At 43.0% G+C, this 18,723-nt stretch overlaps 1 protein-coding gene across 2 annotated transcripts in view; it reads right to left on the minus strand.

Moving 5' to 3' along the window:
- CCDC47 (coiled-coil domain containing 47) overlaps nt 1-18,723 on the minus strand; it is a 454,951-nt gene that overhangs the window by 19,928 nt on the left and 416,300 nt on the right. The window lies entirely within an intron of this gene.

The raw sequence follows: 18,723 nt of genomic DNA on the forward strand, positions 1-18,723 counted from the left end.
CGGAGCAAAATAGCATTGACGTAGGAGCAAAAAGGCCTAAGTTGATAAAACGAATATTACAGTTACTTTAAAACAGTGCAAATAATTTGAGTTCACCAGAGGAGTTGATTCAATGCAATAGGTAGGCCAAAGTCAATGGGCTAGTGTCTTCTATAGGTAAAAACGGTTCTGGTATTTAAAAATGCAAAAGTCTTTGCCACGGTTCTTAGAAATAGTTCACGGAAGAAAGGTTTGTATGTCGGGTCACAAGCTGACTAGGCCTGCAAGTTGCCAAAGTTCCACAAACTTTTGCGGTGAGAGGTAAGTTATCTTGGTCGGGTTTTCACAGTACCTTATATTGAAGAAAAAGATGCAGCTGAAGACTTCTGTCCCTGGCAGTTCTGCAGATCTCGCTGTTCCTGTGCCTCAGTCGTGGGGACAAAAGGGAGGATGTCGGGGGACTCCTGCACTGCACGGGGACGGATCACAAAGCTGCCAAAATGGCAAATCTTCGATTCCGGTTTCTGTTCAAGCACACAAGCTGGTGTCCTCCTCCTTGGCTAATCCTAACTAGCTCTGAGAATGGTATTCAGGTGGCTTACGAGTTGATTGGTCCTACCAACTCAAAGGAAGAAGTCGTCCTCGAAGGGGCTTCTCTGTTGAGATGAACTTGGAGATTCAGATCTGCAGCAGGCCTTCAACGGGCAAACCAATGGTCCAGTAGTTGCAGCAGCCGTCCTCTTCCAGCTCGTCTTTGGTTCTTTGCCTTCCAAGCCAAGAGACTCGCCTTTAAACAGTTGTTTTCTCTCTTTCATTCCAGCCCAGCTGCCACTCAACCAGCAGGATGGCTGTCCTTGGCAGACAGTCAACCAGCCAATCATGCCAGAGTGCATTTGGGTCTCCTAGGAGACTAAGCACAGGGAGTTTTGGGCGCCTCCCTCACTTTCTGCCCACCCCAGACGCCAGAGGTGGTTGTCAGTCCTGAAGCCCGCCAAAGGCAGAGAAACAAAGGGACCAAACCTAGTTTGGCGCACAGAGACAAACTCTAGAAGGACCTTTCCAAAAATAAATGGCGAAAAAAGAAGACTGGGACATGTTTAAACAAAGGTGGCTTAGGCGCCATCTTGAAAAACATGCCTCCCGCAATTTTTAGCTACCGTTGTTCGCGGTCGGGAAAAATCATGGTAGTTAGTTGTAAAACCATTGCCACCAGCCATTTTGATAAGAAAGGGTAGCATTTGACTGCTACATTAGTTTCTAGACATAGGAGATATAGGTAACCCCTGCAGCACTCTATAGTAAGATAGTGTGTGCTGGGTCTAGGAATTTAAAAAGACTAGTAAAGTCAATTTAACTTTACATTCTCTGGAAAACAGTTTATCCCAGAGAAGGTATTTAAACCTTGGGACAGCCTAAAATGTTTCCCTATGTCACTGCACTGAGGGTGCTGTGTGACAAATGAAAAGATGATGCCTATGGAGTGGTCTAAGACTCCATAACCAAAGAAATAAGAAAACAAACAGAATTAAAAAGTACAAAGTCCCAAAGTCCAGCAAAAGAGCTGGGGGTCTCCAAGGTAGAGAGGAATTAGCACATTTTGAGAATTCTCCATAACCGAGATAGGAGGCTTTCTTTGACCGCAACAACTGTGATGCCTGGTGTTGCTGTGCAACGGTGACTGTCCCTGTAACCTGCTTTCCCATGCCTTGTCGAGTGACCTGAACAGTGCTGCAGTGGTGGTTCTTGCATTGTTTGTCAAAAAGAGGTTGCACCAAACTTCTATCCAGGACCGGAACTCTTCTTGCACCCTCAGCTCCTGGGCCCAGCGACCAGAACCAAAGGTGAGAAAATGTACCTCACGCAACACTGACGACCCACCAAGTTTGTTTGCTTGTTTATTTTATTTCTATAGCGCACCTTAACTCGGAGGTAACTGGGCACATTTTGCAGCTACAAGTGTTAGATATGCAAGGTCATGGAATACAGAATTGCAGAAAAAAATACAATCAGACAGTAGTATGGACAATTAGTTACGAGCAGAGTACAGTCATAGGTTCAGGATTGGAGGTTCAAGGATAAATGGTGAACAGTAAGTGATCACAATGGTAATGGAATTCTATTTTTGAAGTTAGCACTTCTCGGTTAGCCATTTGGATCGATTTACTTCTGAAGTTCGAGAATGAGTTGGTCGCTTTTAAGGAGAGAGGGGCGAGTTCCAAAGCTGTGCAGTCATAACAGGGAAGCTAGTCCTGCCAGACTTTTGTAGTTTGTATTTAGGGACCATCAGGCCGAGGGTGTTAGACGACCTGGTGACCCACATTATAGATCTGAGGTGAAATGTTTCCGTTAAGTATACAGGGGCAGCATGGTTCAGGGATTTATGCATGAGGGACAAGTCTGAAGAGAAACCCAAGTACGGATGGTAAGTTGTAGCGATAATTACCTGCCCCCCATCTTCACCCTTGAAGTTACAACTTTAAAAACGTTTACACTTGTTTGGTTTTGGCACAACTCGTTGCTGAAAGCCCTCTGAAAGCTGGGAACTGTTTTATATTAGAATACATCAATTTCTGACTTTTGGACCCATCATCCCATCCAACCCCTAAACTACTGGGAAACTTTGAACTGGGTACAAGGCCCTATACAACTTAGGGTTGGACTTCTAAAGTTAGGATTGCAATTCCTGTGGTGCGAACCTAATCACCAACATTCCTTTACAGGTGTGGGTGGATGTGTTTTATCTGCACCAACTACAGGGGCTGTATATCATGTGCATTACTTTCCGTAATACCATTTCTGATGATTGTATCTGCTTAGATTCACATGCTGTGCATATAGTCCGACATCTAGTGGTAATCGCAAAGTATTGCATTCGAGGATCAAAAGGTGCTTGTAACACTATCCCTAACGTGACGTGTAGTGTACCCAAAATCCCTCACGCGTCAAGGTCCCTCTGGTTGTGTTTTACCTGCAGCGAGGGAGCCTATGACTATCGTGAGTGAGGACAGAGAGAAAGGAATAAGATGTCTGTGTTCCTTTCATCCGAGTGGGGAGAAAGTGGGTGCATGTGAATCTAAACAGATCCAACCATCAGAAATGCTATTAATAATCTGCTTAGAATCACATGCTGTGCATAGACCAGCGAGCAGTACCCAGAGATGGTGGTGGGATGTGTGAAGGAACAGTAGCAAAGAGATCTCTTAGTACCGCTTGTCCCACCTGAGAATCAGACCTAGAGTGAGTATCCAGGCAGTAGTGTTTTGTAAAGTCTAAGCTGCTGCTTTGGAAAAGGACTCGAGTGGAAAATTTGCAATGAATGGTAGTAGTGTGTGCCCTAGGCTTGAAGGGCAGATCTCTCTTAGCAAGAGTGTAGCATAGTGTGATGCAGTTTACAATCCACTTAGAAATTGCCAATTTAGAAACAGGGTCCTCTTCTCTACCAGCTGCAACTGAAAACGAAAAACTGGTTAGTCTTTTAGTGGTTTAGTCTTTTCCAGATAATATACAACCGCTCTCCCCACATCAAGTGTGTGGAGGCTTCTTTCTGCCACGTTAGTGGGGTTCTGGAAGAAAGTGGGTAATTCTATTGACTGGTTCACATGGAACTTTGAAATTAATTTAGGCGCAAATCGTGGGTGAGTGCGCAAAACCACTTTATCTATGTGAATTGTGACAAAATTGTGTCTAGAACTGAAAGAGCCTGCAGTTCGCCAACTCTTCTTATTGAGGTTTGTTTTATTATTTGTAATGCGCACCAGACCCAAGGGTATCAGGGCGCAGCAGTTACAAGAATATGCAAAGCTTAGTTACAGTGAATCATACATCAAGATACATTACTTACAGAAGCAGGATATGCAGGTATTTACAATTATTACCGATATGCAGATATTTACAAAAGTTGCATACATTGTACACGAGAGAGAAGTTATCATCTAGTGGATAGCTGGTAGGCAATTATTAGTTGCGCATCGTGCAAATTAGTAGTGAGTGGATTTTAGCCACAATATCGTATTAGCTCTGAAGCTCTGGTTCTCCTAGGAGACCCAAATGAACTCTGGTGCGATTGGCTGGCTGACTGGCCGGCAAGGAAAGCCACCCTGCTGGTTGAGTGGCAGCTAGGCTGGAATGAATGGGAGAAAACTGTTTAAAAGGTGAGTCTCTTGGACTGGAAAGCAGAGTCGACCACTGGAACTAAAGAATCGAAGACAAGCTGGAAGAGGATGGCTGCTGCAACTCCGGGACCGTTGGTTTGCCCGGTGAAGCCCTGCTGCAGGTTAGAATTGCCAAGTTCATCTCGACAGAGAAGCCCCTTCAAGGACGACTTCTTCCTTTGAGTTGGTGGGACCAATCAACTCATAAGCCACCTGGATACCATTCTCAGAGCGGGTTAGGATTAACCGGGGGTAGGAGGAGGAAAGGACACCAGCTTGTGTGCTTGACGACAGCTACTCAAACCAAATATCTTCCATTTGGCCAGCTTGTTTGACCCGTCCCCGTGCAGTGCAGGAGCCCCCAGAAGTCTTCCCTTTTGTCCCCACAACTGAGGTTCAGGAACAGCGAGATCTGCAGAAACTGCCAGGAACAGAAGTCTTCAGCTGCATCTTTTCTTCATATTAAGGTACTGTGCCAAACCGATTGGGAGAACTTACCTCTCGCAGGGAAAGTTTGTGAAACTTTCCCAACTTACAGGCCTAATCAGCTTGTGACCCAACATAGGATTCTTTTTCGTACAAACTACTTCTGAGAACTTTGGCAAATACTTTACCGTTTACTACAAGAACTGCTCTTTCCTATCCAAGACACTAGCCCATTCACGTTGGCCTAGGCCTATTGAACTGAATCGAGTCCTCTACTGAAGTGAAACTATTTGCACTGCCTAAGAAAGTATTTGTGGTCCATTTTATTATCTTGTGCCTTTTTACTCCCATTTAAAGTGACTGAAACGCCATTTTGCTCCTATTTCAGGGGAGCCTAATCTACTCAGAAACTTATTGGTTTGGTATTGAAGTATATTTGTGTATGATATTATGTTGCCTCCTTCTAGTGAAGGTTTTCTAAATGACTGCATAGTAAATTAATAAGTATTTACCAAGAAACCTTGAGTGTAAGTGTCTACTTGAACCACTGTGATTGTAAGACCTTTGTGTAACATCCTTTTACTGCTCACATTCCCTCTTGAGATAAACCTGGCTGCTCAGCTCGCTACCAAAAACTGTAGTACAGACTTATACCAAAGGTTGGTTTTGCTTACACCTGTAGTCCTAATTGTATGTGGTGGTCCCAGAGGGTACTGCATGCAATTCTGACTGTGGTCCATAGAGTTGAACTAGAGGGGCCTGGTGGGGCAAGGGCTCTTCAAGAGGACAGGAGTCCTTATGAGTTTGAGATTCAGCCATAGTCTTGGATAGGGTCTATGAGCCTTCTGTGTACTCCTCTCGATGTTTGGAAGCGTCTCAAGGTCTATTTGCCACAGAAACAATGGACGCGAGACTCTTGCGTAGTTCTGGCGGGTCGAGCGCCTCTGAAACCTTTGGAGCTGACACGCTCTTCAAAGGCCCGTCAGCGATCTTGTGGTGTTTGGTGCAGACGCCCTTATGGGATGAATGTCCAGACGCATGCAGTTTGGACGGCGGCCTATCACGCGGACCGGCAGGCATCGTCGAAACTTTCAACGGGCTCGTTGGAGTCTTTTGCTTCGTTGACGAGTCTGTCAAGGGAGCTTATTGGGTTGTGTGATTTTCTGATTGTGGTGCAGGTGTGCCCGTCACCGGGATGTAGCCTCCCCATAGCAGAGCCGATGGCCTGCCAACCGGGGACAGGCACTTTGGGACTTGAAGGTTCGGCAGATAGGTCAATTGCCTCCACATCGTAGCCATGGCTGCCGCTTGATTCCTCGCCATTTGAGGCACCCGAGGCGGCGGGAGAACCACTCTCCGCCTGCATGGCATAGGACACCCACCGCTTCGGCCGTTGATCTTTTAGCGTTTTGGGTCGCAAAAGTCGGCAGGATTTGCAGGACTGCTCGTTGTGATCACAAGGTTGACACTTGTTGCACCGACAGTGCGTGTCCTTCCACGGATATTTGCTGTTGCAAGAAGGGCAAAACTTAAATGGTGTCCTCTCCATAGCTGAGGTGTGAAGCGGCAGCGAAACCAGAAGGGAAAAGGGGGTTGGGGGGAAAATTGCATTCTACCAAGAATCAGAACCCCGTGCCCCACTCTCCCTACTGTAAGGCTTGGAACCGACGCACCAGCCGCCGAAATCTGCAGTCTTCAGCATAGGCGTAGGATGTGGAAGCAGCAATCGATAGAGACGGGTCAAAGAATGTCCACGACCGTTGGTAGTTTCAAAGAGTAATACATTTTGAAATGTATGAGCTCAGCATAGGGCGACCAGCAAGCTGGGTGGAAAAAAAAAAACAATCTGAGGGACCTTGACGTGTAAGGGGTTTTGGGTACACTACACGTCACATTAGGGATAGTTTTACAAGCACGCTCATGCCGATGTCCCCTTTTGATCTTCAAAAGCCAAGATGCAATACTCTGCGATAACCACTAGATGTCGGACTATATGAACAGCATGTGAATCTAAGCAGATTCACAAGCATCAGAAATTGTATTGTGTGATATTAATAGCTATTCATTTTCCATACTGTTTTCGGGGCCTAAAATGAATGTGTTCTTTTTATAACTGTCTAAGTGTAATTCTTGGTGTCTCACTGTGTGGCCTCATTGTGGACCCCCGACCCCAATCACCTTTGCTTAGATTTAGCCTTGTCCTCTCTCCATGCTACCTTGATCGGTTTGGCTAAATTCCCAGAAGTTGCTCCCGGTTCACTAAAACAAGGGTGGCCTCCTCATCTGTCCACCAGGCCAGAGTTTAGAAATCCATTCTAACAAACGCTTAAGACTCTGGAGCACTTACTTGATAGTGAAGTACTGCTTAATTTAAGGGTCTGCTTAATAATTATAAGGCCGGTTGTATGATTTGTTTTGAATCACTGTTTTTAACTTCACTTTTTAGTTATCTGTATTGCTTTTACTTTTTTGTGTACAGTGTGTGTGATCTCCCTTTTGAGATTAGTGTATCTGTATTATACATTTCTAAAGCTTGTCCATCTTAGATTCACATTCTTTGCATAGGCTGCCATTTATGGTTGTTCTGAAGTATAACTTATTTTCAAAATTGAAAATAGGTGTTGACATGGGCGTTCTGTCACACTATCGCTACCCTCACACGTCCAAGGCTTCAGACCTTTTTTTTTTCCATCGATTGTCAGATGGCAGTGGAGCAGAGAACTTTGTGATTTGGCACCATACCATAGGACTATTATGAAATATTTCTCTTTTTTTTATTACTTTGTATTTAATTACATTAGCAATTTTTACAAAACTCTTGTTGCTCATCTCTAAAGAGCCACATAATAGAAAATACCGGAGCAACAGGCGTTGTTTTCACACAGTAATCGGCGAGAGAACGCCAAGGGAGCTGTATCACTGCCAGTCTCTTGTTAGGGTAACTCCCTCAGACTTTGGTCTTCAGAATTGATCACCAAGGTGGATCGAAGGGTGATCATTTCAAAAGCGCTTTCCAAGATTTTTACAGACGCTATAGTCCACTTTGTTTTTTCCCCTGACATCAACCTATTCCACCAAGTTGAGTCTTCATCTTCAAGCAGTTCTGAATGGTTTAAACGAAGGTTGTGTAGGTATGTGGCTCTTACATTTGTCAACTCTGAACATTGCAGTAAGATATGCTTTATTGTTTCTGATTTGGATAATTCCTTACAGAGCCGACAAGTTTTGTCGTTGGATTGCGTCCGGATCGCCGTGATTTCTCTTTTGGCAAACTTTCCCTCCATAGTTCCATGTACTCTCTCAAACCTTATGCTTCTGCTTTTTTTTTAACCCTTCCTGACTTTTTACAGGGAAGGGAAGCCTTCAGCTTTACTCCCCTGGCTTATTGCTCATTTTGTGATGGGGAAACTGATCAGTCTTACAGACTATCAGTACTGGGAAACTGTTTCCATTTTGTGTCCTACTTTTTGTAACTTTTTAACATTGCACACAGCATCTTACAAATGTGTATCCCTCTTTGCACTGCATTGTATCACCCTATGCTGGTTTTTTACAATGTGTGTGTTATTTCTAGTGTTAGCGCATATGGCCCCTAAACGTGACTAGTACCCTAAAATGGCCATGCCACAAAAATTTCACTACCTTTGGCCAACTTGTTCTTTGGCCTTCTTCCTACCTTACCAGGTCAGGAAATCCCATAAAAGATCATGCATTTGCCAAAGTTGCTGCTTTTGAGGGCTAGTTATGGCTTTGTGCAAGCATGGCCCAGGAAGTGGGTGGAATCGTCTTGTCCCACTCCACATCTGTGGTGCCAGTGAGTGTAGGTACGGTGCAGGAGTGAAACCAATAGTCGTCCCCGATTGGACAGGACAACTACTGGTTGTTTGAATGGTGTAGAGATCCTTACCGTTGGTAGGCTTGGACTTGCTTCCAGACAGGTTCTTGGATAAAAGGAGGACTCCTGCAGCCATTTCTATAGATCACCATTGGCGGCAAGAACAACTCTTAGAAGAACAGCCGATTGAAGATCCAGAGAAGACTCCTGAAGAGGCTAATCATCCGTTCCTGCATCCAGCCCAGCGAAGTATCATACAAAAAGTTAAATCGGGGTAGGCCCTTAAAGCATACAGTGGATTGGGACTTTGTGAAATATATTTAATGTTAAACCAGAAGTATCCACTATGCTGCGTAAAAGAAAAAATTATAGTTGAATTCAAAGCAACTTAATTTGTTTTGTATCCTGTACCACGGATATCAGTATTTTTTTGCCACAAAATTTTTTCTCTGAAAACATTCCTTAATTTTGTCAATGTAATTTATTTTGCATTTACCAAAAAAATGTACATAAATGTGAATATGCAATCTAAAGTGATAAAGTAGAAAGAAAGGATTAAAAGAGAGACATTTGGTTCAATTTTTGCAAATAATGAAATATAGACAGGGAATAAACCAATAAGTCAATAAATACAAATAGTACAAAAATGAAAAAGCAAATTTCCAGAATAACAAAGGGAAATCCTAACGGCCCAAAATTCAATATAGCAGGTGCCGCTAGTTCATGAAAGCAGGTCTGCCGACGTGGCGGTGTTTAGAGAAAGGAAGACACCCTAAACATCTGCACAAATATATCAGTGCCTAGATGGTTGCATTGTCCACATTGGTATGAAATGAACTTCAAAATAAGTTCCAAAGAAAAGGAAGTCTTCCTATCATGGATGGAGTTAGAACATCCACTGTACGTTTCGGATCAGCCCCCTGCTGGGCATGTACATTTTACTGAAGCCTTCCTCAGGGCGGGAACACGAGAAGATAGGGAACCAACTTGACCCTGTGAGGAGGCAGACAAGAAAAAAATGGAAAAAGAGGATTTTTTTAAGGAATGTTTTCAGTTGGTGTGGCATTAGTCTAAATCTAAAAGGATATTTTAGTTTTGCTACAAGAATAAAGACCCAGTGGGGATAGCGTCCTTACCCTGGTTCTGGGCACAGACTAAATCGGAAAAAACCCACTTAGGCAAGGGTTGGGGTCTTCCACTGGTAAGAAAGGTGCAGCATGGAACCCGAGGTCCCTAGGGCGTAACCACTCGCTGTCCTTTGTACATTTTCTAGGGTAGAATAGAGAAAACAAAAATAAAAAATAAAAAAATCTATCTCTTTCATGGCTCAAAATTGGTTATCGCTAGAAGAGGTATTTGAATGAATTATCTCATACCTCTGGTGGAGAAGGTCGCGTCTGAATTGATTGTATTTCAATTGATCTTCAAACGTCCTGAGTACATGTGTGGCATTAAGTTCAGCTGTACTCGCTGTAGTTCACGAGTGGGAGGGCCCCAGTAAGAAAACGAAGTAACTGGTTTAGTGTGTTGTTATACACTTTCAACCCTATTGGCAGAGCTTATTTGCAATGTCTTTCAATATGAGCGACGATGATTAGTGAAAGTTCAGAAATTACCTAAAACCAGCGTGCAAAATCGTAAATGCCTCACTGTTACAGCACGCCTTCGCAGTGACCGCGAGTGGATGCTGCCGAGGATATTTCAGCGTCCTGAGTGCTGAGTCATGATAGTCGGGCGCGAACACCGCCGTAGCTTCTGTGGGTGTGTCACGCGAAGCTGGTGCTCAATTGGCTGAAACTGGACTCGGCAGCACTTCCTGGTTGATTCAGTATGACCGCACTGTGATTGGTGCATTAAGGAGTCTTTGTGAATACCGTGGAGGTATGTCCCTACGGCATTGAGACTTGCGCAACACTCGGTCGCTCAATCGCTAGTGCTGTTAAGAAGTAAGTTATGCAGACTTTCCCAGTTAACGTGGTTAGTGGCACCCAACTTTCATATATTGCACCATTAAATCAAGCCCAGTATATTATTATGCCGGAATATTAAAGCAGAAAGTAAGTATTGGCATTTCCACGCCCACAAATTAGATGACAATGATTCCTGCTTATCCGGTGCATCTTTAAAATGCTGGCCTGTTTTCCAGGAAATTTGGTGGTCATTTGATGAAGAGGTGTGTTGAACCTTATTAATAAGCTTTATTTAGGTGGATGGATGGCAACTGTCAAATCGTGTTCACACTTCTAACTGTCAGGACTGAGCTGAGTTCATTATCAGCTTGTGTGTTGCAGACTCTTGTATATCAGATCAGAGGTACATATTCTTCATTTAAACCGTGCTCATGACTAGTAAGTCTATGAATCCATCTTGCTTCTTTATGCTGGAGACTGCGTGATGTATTTGCGGAGTCCTTGACTACATCTAAGATCCACCACTTGATATCATTCGGGGAGTGGTGTTTTTCCACAAAGTGATGTCACAAGGGGTGCGGATGTATTTTTGCATCTGATGCGGGACCGGTGTTCAGAGATTCTGGTATTCACCGATCTACTTGTCTGGACTACATATCTTAGGCATTCAATGCAGTAGATAGCTTGCTTTGTTTTGCAATTTGTCATTAGGTTCAAGTGCCAGGTCTTCGTCCCAATAGTAACATTTTTCATTTTGCAGGTAAATTGGCACACAGAAAATGAGCCACAGGGAAAGTGTGCAACAGTCGTCCTAAGGTCCCAAAGTCCAGTTCTTGGTGCGGGTTTTTTAAATTTTGAATGTACTAAAAAGGTGCCACATACGTTTTCTGCTCTTTTGAAAGCAAAACGTGGTATAGGGGAATCAGGTAAACTCAGTCTGACAATGGGCCAATATTTGCAAATTAGTGTTTTGATCCGAAAAGTATGAGGGCTGTGTGTAATTACACAGGTCATTTTTTCGAAGAAAGGGTGTTCCCGGGCATTGTTGTTTTGTGATAGCAAGATTTCTATGTCTGTGAATATTGCCCTTTTCTTGGAATTTGAGACCAGTTTCTTCGGGTAGCCGTTTTTTAACAAACGGTTGGTGAGGTCATCAGATTGTTGGTAGAAATCTGTAAGGTTGGTGCAATTCCTCCTTACTCTGAGGAACTGGCCATATGGTAGATTTTCACGCAGGTGGTGTGGATGGTTACTCGAAAAATGCAAAAGAGTGTTCCGCGCAGTAGTCTTCCGATACAAACAGCATTTAAGAATGCCGTCTTCGTGTCTAATTTTTAAATCAAGAAAACAGATTTCCTGGTTACTGTTTTCCATGGTAAACTGGATGTTATCAATGTTGTTTAACCAGCTTAGGAAGAGATTGAGTTCAGTTTCCGAGCTGTTCCAAATGAACACGATATCATCAATGTATCATTTCCAATGTAGGATACAATGTTGGTAAGGGTTTTTTTTTCGCATAAAATGTTGTTAGATTCAAAATTGGACAAATAAAATCGCTAGGCTGGGGGCGAATGTTGCGCCCATCGCTGTTCCCTTAGTTTGTATATAAAATTGCCCGTCAAATTCAAAAAACTTTTTGCATAGAGCTAGGGTCATAAGTTCCACAATAAAATTGTGAGGTACTCTAGTTTGCTCATCTTGATCAGTAAGTATTTGATGTATACATTCAATGGCCTGATCTTGAGGAATACTTGTGTACAATGATTTAATATCCATTGTCACAAGTCTTTGTGTCTGAGGATTGAAGGGAAGTTTTTCAAAAGTTTGGATGGTGTGCGTCGTGTCTCGTAGATAGGTTGCCGTTTTAGTGCTTAAAGGTTTCAAAAAGACATCAATGAATTTGCACACTGGTTCCAAAACTGAGCCACACCCAGACACAATAAGCCTGCCTGGTGGAGAAACAGAATTTTTGCGAATTTTGGGTAAGGCGTATAGTGATGGAGTCCGGCCTTGGCTAGTAGTTGGACATTTTTGTTCTTTGTAACTGATCCATTTACTCAAATATGCATATTGTGCCATATTTGCTATTTCAGATTTGATTTCACTCGCTGGGTCTTTTTTTATTTTCTTATAGCTTTCCTTTTCTTGAAGCAGTTGATTAACCATAGTGCAATATTGATCATTGGACATGATCACAATGCCACTGCCTTTATCGGCTGGTTTTATCACAATATTGGGCTTTTTGGAAAGCTCAATTAGTGCCCTTTGTTCGGCTTTTGACAAATTGTGCTTAAAGAAGTTTTCTTCACCTTTTAGTTTGCCCAGTTCCTTCATTATGCATTTTTCAAATGTAATAATTTCTTTTGGTGTTTCATTGTCTTGGCCCAGCGAAGCCCTGTTGGACTACCTGATCAGCGAAGGCCATGGGCAGTGCTTCAACCACTGGATTGGTGAGATCAACCAGTCAGTGTTCTCAAGGATCCAGCCATCCTGAGCCATCGGAAGTGTCCCTGGACTACCCGCTCTCCAGTAGGCTACCTCGATAGAATAATCAGCTTTCTGTGTTTGCAGCCAGAACTTCGGTCGTCCCAAGCTTGTGGTGCCAGTCACCTTCCTGCTGAATTTCAGCACCTAGCTTCAAGGGATCCTGCTCTAGAAGGTTTTCAACCGCCACTGGAGGGACACCTGCCACCTGTGTGCGGTGGCTGTCACTGGAACTCGCCTTCCCCGTCAAGTGTCCTGAAGTGGTCTGCATTAGTGCATTTCTCAATCACCAATCTTTGTACTCTGATCCTGGAGCAGACTGGAAGAATCTGTGCAACTGCATCTCCTCTGCACCGCACGTTGGGAATCCAACCTCCACCGACCCAGCCAGACCGCTGATAAAAATCTGAGTCGGGGTGGAGTAAGTAAATGCAAAACATCTGTCTCCCCATGTCCTCCGTGGGATAACAGAGAACAAGTCTTTGTATCCTTCCATTCCACTGTTTTTTTGGTCACCATACCCGAGCAGTGAAACCTGAAAGATGAGAACAAATGTTTACTTACCAGTAACATTGTTGCATCTCCTCTCAACACACATACTTTACCTACCTAAGATACATTTTAGGGAGAAGCACTGACACAATTGGGCCACAGGCTCCAATCTTCATACGGATTGGACTTCTGAATCTAGGGAAATATTTCTTGTGACTTGGTTCCATTTTACTGCATCACGTACTTGCGTCTTTTCTTGATTTGTCATTGAATGCATGTTAAGAAGCTAGGATAACTGCATCTATGTTTATTATTGAGTGTTATGTGATATTATCACCTGCTTAATTCATTTGTTAAGTGTGTTTTATTTTGCCTATAATAAATGATGCATTTTTATACATGCCTGTCTAAATTGAATTGTGTGCTTCAATCTGTGGACTCCTTGTGGACCACTGACCCCATCCACACTTTCCTGAGAATAACCTTGACTGCTCTATATTGGAACCTTGATTGGGTTTTGGCTAATCTGTTTCATTAGCCATGAGGTCCAAAAAGCTGTCCACCATGCCAGATTCTAGAAATCCATCTTAAGACTTCTGCGCTTGTGGGCTAGGAATCCGGGATTGAGTTGGATCAAGCAGATATTGAGTCGCCACATAGACAACGCCTAATCGCTGCCAAAAAGGCATGCTGTATGGAGAGGCACAAACCTATACCCCACATGGCACTAGAATGCCTCCAATTACTGTGAGACAGCCATGATATCAAGAGAGAGACAGACTCGAAGATGATTGTTTCAAAACCTTTACTTACTAAAGTTCCTGGGTTGGTGTAATGCCTAACTGGCCCCAACACTAAATGGATGGTTCCCTTAACTGATATTTCTAAGGGAGGTCCAAGTCCGGAAGTCCCAAAAAAATAAATGTGCCTAAACCTATGCTTGCCCTCACTCACAAGTTTTTCAAAAGCAAAAAGTGGTGGTTCAACAATAGGTCAGCTTCACAAGAATGTACTCAAACAAAAGGAACTGTTCATACATTTTATTAGTAATTTATCAGAAGTTCTTAGAGGTTTATCTATATTTTAAAATCCATTTTAGAACGCCTTCTGCATATTTCAGTTTTTATTGAGAATTGCTTTTAGTTTTCGTGGGAGTGTTCTTAAATTACCCACCTGCTTTCTTCACTTGATATTAATTTGCTGTATTTCCCGATGGACTTGCTTCTTAGCACCACCTAGATTCAGTTTTACTTTTCTCTGCTCAAACGAGTGGCAACTACATTTAACATTGTTTTTGTAGTCCCTGGGTGTCCATTTCTCATCGGTCAGGCGTGTCAGCGCGGGTGCGTCAGGGGCTAGCCGGTCAGTGCTGGTCCATGGCGCTACGTGGTGCCTGGGGTGTTCTACGCTTCCTGTCTGGCAAGTTTCAGCCATAACAATTCTGCAGGTACTTGCTACAATTGAGGCTGCAAGGGCAAGAGTACCCCCTTGTTCAAAATGTTGCAAGGATTCCTGCTGTGGGTGTCCATAGTGCTGCTATCCTCCAGCGCCTTCTTGGAAAGGCGTCTTCTATAGGGGTACTGGGTTCCACCCTAGTAGTACATGATACAGTGAGGCAAGAGGAAGTTGCACAAATTGCTCGTGCGAAGGGCCTTTAGTAAAAGACCTGCACGCCAAGCCATATGTCTCTCTGGGAGATCAGATGGTAACTGTAACAGACATAGCAGAGCAGGATGTAGGGGTAGTGGGGATGAAAATGCGGACAAGCTTCGGTAAGAGCTGGGGGGCAATGTATTTGGGTCTGTAGAGATAGGCACATCTCGTCCCCCTCTGCTTAACAACAAGACTCAAAGCTCTGGAAGTTGTCAAGCTGTGTGTCTATAAAAGTAGTTATTTTGAATACTAGGTCACTTTTCAAACATGTGTTAGAGGTAGCTACCCACATTAGTGATCAGGATGTTGACTATTTGTGCACTTACAGAAACTTGGTGCCATGAGGCAGCAGGTCCTACCTTAGCAGTGGCCATTCCGGTTGGATATAATGCGATCCGGCAAGACAGATTGGAGGGGAGAGAAGGTGGGATTGCTGCCATCTTTAAATCTAACCTGGATATTGGGCAGGTAGTTTCTCCAGGTATTGAGGATAATTATTTTTTACACAAAGAAGAGTATGAATGCTGAAACCACCTTCAATCTGGTTCTGGTGTGTAGACCACCTGCCCCTATGCCAGATTTTCATACACAATTCTGTAACCTCTTGCAACCTATTCTTAAACCAAATATAAAAGCGGGAGTCCTGGGTGATTTTAATTTTTGGATGGTCATAGTAATGATCCTCTTGCTGCATCTTTGGAGTATTTACTAAATATTCTGGGTTTTGAGCAGTTGGTAAGAATACTGACACTCTAGACTGGGTTGCTGTGCATAATATCAAAGATGATCTCGTTTCCTCCTGCCCATGGTCAGACCACTCCTTTGTGTACTTTACCATACTTTTAGAAAAACCCAATAGGACTAGGATCAAGGAAAAAAACAGGGTCACTGTAAGGAACATAAAATAAATTGACTCCTGAAACATTGGAGCCTTGGTTGCTACCCATGGTTCATGAGGTTACCAAGCTAAAGTCAGTGGAGGATATTGCCAGTACCTCTCTGCGGCACTTGCAGGAGACCTCGAACACCCCGGCACCTCTCAAAACCAATAGTGTCTTTGAAAAAAAAGGCAATGACTGGTTTACTCCTGACCTACAAAGGCTGAAAGCAATTGCAAATAAACGTTTCAACACCTTGAAATCCTTACAGGATACTCCTAGCATGGAGGCATACAAGCTGGCTGTGTAGGTTTTTAAAACAGCCATTATAGCAGTAACAAAAAAAAAAATGGTTCAATGATAGAATTTATAACTCACAATCGGAGGCCAAAGAACTTTTAAAAATACTAAGAATTAGAAACCCTGTACATGAAGAATTCGGATACAATCATAAAAGATATCGCTTGGTGTACTTTGATTCAAGAGGCTATGCAGGGCAAACTGGACCGGATATAGAAGGATACTGCGAGCAATCAGAGGAGTATTGGTACCATGGCTAATACAGCTTATGTGGTGGCACCCACACAAACATTGCAGGACATGCAGTTCAATCTAACGCTATATGCAAACCCGAATTTGCCAATATCATTGATCATCTTAAACCGACAAGCTGCAAAGGAGATCCTTGCCCAGCAATCATTATAAAGGCCTGTTCTCCCATTCTGATCAGTACTTTGTGTAAATTTGAAAACGCATCCTTCGCCGAAAATGATGTCCCACTGCGGCTTGAGAGTGCATGGATTACACCTTTACCGAACAAGCCGGGGCTTTGTCCTAGTATCGCTGCCAAACACCGGGCGATAACACTCCATTTCTTTAAAAAATGTTACAGTGTGGCGTATATTCAAATTTCTGCACATCTGAATGTACACACCATTCGAAATAAATGGCAATCATGTTTTAGACAAAGTCATGGAACAGAAACAGCGTTACTTGACTTGAAATCAAGACTTGTGGATACCATGGACAAAGAGGAAACGGCTGTGCTGATGCTGCTTGACCTCTCGGCGGCTTTCAACCTAGTTGACCATGCGGTGCTGGTTACCAGGCTAAAAGAAGTTGCCAATTTTTCCAGATGATGCAGCCCTTGGATCATCTTCTTCCTCAGTGACCTGTGCGACAGGGTCTGTATCAAGGTTTCCGAAGCCCAACCTGTGCCCTTGGCCTACAGGGTACCACAGGGAGCATGTTTGTCCCCCTCATTGTACAATAATTTCACAGTCCCCTTTTTTAGTCTACTGGAAAATAATGGTGTGTCATTTACCAATTACACGGATGACACACAATGTGTCATCTGGTTACATAGAGGACGTAAATAACATCAACAAAGTGTATGATCTTATACAAATATGGATGATAGCAAATGGTTTAGCTCTCAAAGATAAAACAGAGGTTATGGTAATAGGGACGGAGTATAAAATAAGAAAGCTTGGTGCTGATTTTATTATCACTTCTTATAGCAGGGTGTGATATTGTGACTAAGAACTAAGTGAACATTTTGGGAATCATTCTGGATCAAAATTTGAATATGCAGGCGCAGGTTAGTAGCCTTGTCTCCTCCTCGGCCTACTACATAAAGTTTGTAGCACAACTTAGGTCGTTTATCTCACAAGCTAATTGCGAAGACTATGACAAAGGCTATTGTGGGTTCAAAGATGGATTATTGCAGCAGCCAACTTGTGGGAATTTCAAAAGCAGAATGTAATCGTCTGCAAGTGATTCAGAATAGTGCAGTAAGAGTAATTACTGGACTCAAAAAGGAGGGATCACGTCTCTGACGCAAAACGCAGTCTGCACTGGCTTCCAGTTGAAGCAAGGATTCATTGCCGCCAATTAGTGATTAGCCATAATTGCTTTATGGGATCAAGCCCATCGTACTTGAGTGAGGCTCTGTTTAAGAAATCGAGCGCAAGGACCCTAAGGTCTAACAAATTTTTGTGTGCCCTAACACTTTCTCCAGCTTTCCCGTACACACTTGCACATTTTCTACTCTGCCTATTCGCTAGCACCCTTCTCTCTCGTTTTGGTCGTGCCATCTTTATTACAGTTCTTTCACTTCATGCTCCTTGCACGCTCTGCCTAAAGTGTAATTGGGATTTGCCTTCCTTGAATTGCTTGGTGCATTTTAAAATAGTTATTGAGTGTTCATATTTATCATGGAGTAGCTTAAGGCCCCTCCAGAAAGTATAGGAGTTGATTTACTAGATCTGAACAGAGTTCTAAAAAGTAATGTTGCAAGGAGTATACTTGTAACAGGGTTGGTTTATTATCTGATTTAATAACTCAGTGTCACTGCATGATTGAATGGGTCAACTACCCTTGAAATACTGATTGTATTCTAAAAGTATATCTAACCTGGTCTTATTCCCCAAGAATAGAATGTTACTACCCTGAATGTATAACCTTAGCTTTGACCCTTGACTTATACCTTGGTCTGCATACCATAGGTATTGAGTTGTCATATTTAGGATTGTGTTTATATGATGTTATAGTACTTACTTAACCAAGAATTATCTTGGTCTACTTTTATTTAAACAAACTCTTTACGTTTACAATACATAGTGGCTCTTTGGACCATATGTAGGATACAATTTCGTTCTACAAAGCTACAGCCCTCTCTCCCTCCTAAAATAAGCCTGGCTGCTGTCTACGCTACCAAATGTTCTCAGGTGGTACAGCCTTATATTACACTAAACGTGGATTTGTGTACTGCATCAGATGTATGGTTTTATGAAGCCCTTAGTTGGACTTTAGAAAAACTGTCCTAACACCAATGTACATGCACCAAATAGCAGTTGGTATAGAAGCATAGCATCAGTATGGTGAAGGTCTACAAATACATTTGTTCAGATAGG

The sequence above is a fragment of the Ambystoma mexicanum genome, chromosome 13, assembly GCF_040938575.1.
Source record: "Ambystoma mexicanum isolate Mex_15411 chromosome 13, UKY_AmexF1_1, whole genome shotgun sequence".
Taxonomy (NCBI): Eukaryota; Metazoa; Chordata; class Amphibia; order Caudata; family Ambystomatidae; genus Ambystoma; species Ambystoma mexicanum.